Genomic DNA, 232 nt, shown 5'->3' on the forward strand with positions numbered 1-232 from the left:
ATAGTGTGTGTCAATTCCCAAACACTCTGCAGCATCACCGGACCTAATAATTCCCCTAAATCCGGACGGATCTGCAAATCTTTTCCTCAAACTACAAAGACTATATTTATAACTGGGTCCGCTACAACTGTCAGTCACTACGCATATTCAGGACTGTTATATGAGACTGTTACTGTGCCTTGGATATGTAACAAGCACTTTGAGTAAAAGAAGTTCAAGTTCAATCTACTTG

The sequence above is a fragment of the Hyla sarda genome, chromosome 7 (assembly GCF_029499605.1).
Source record: "Hyla sarda isolate aHylSar1 chromosome 7, aHylSar1.hap1, whole genome shotgun sequence".
Lineage (NCBI taxonomy): Eukaryota > Metazoa > Chordata > Amphibia > Anura > Hylidae > Hyla > Hyla sarda.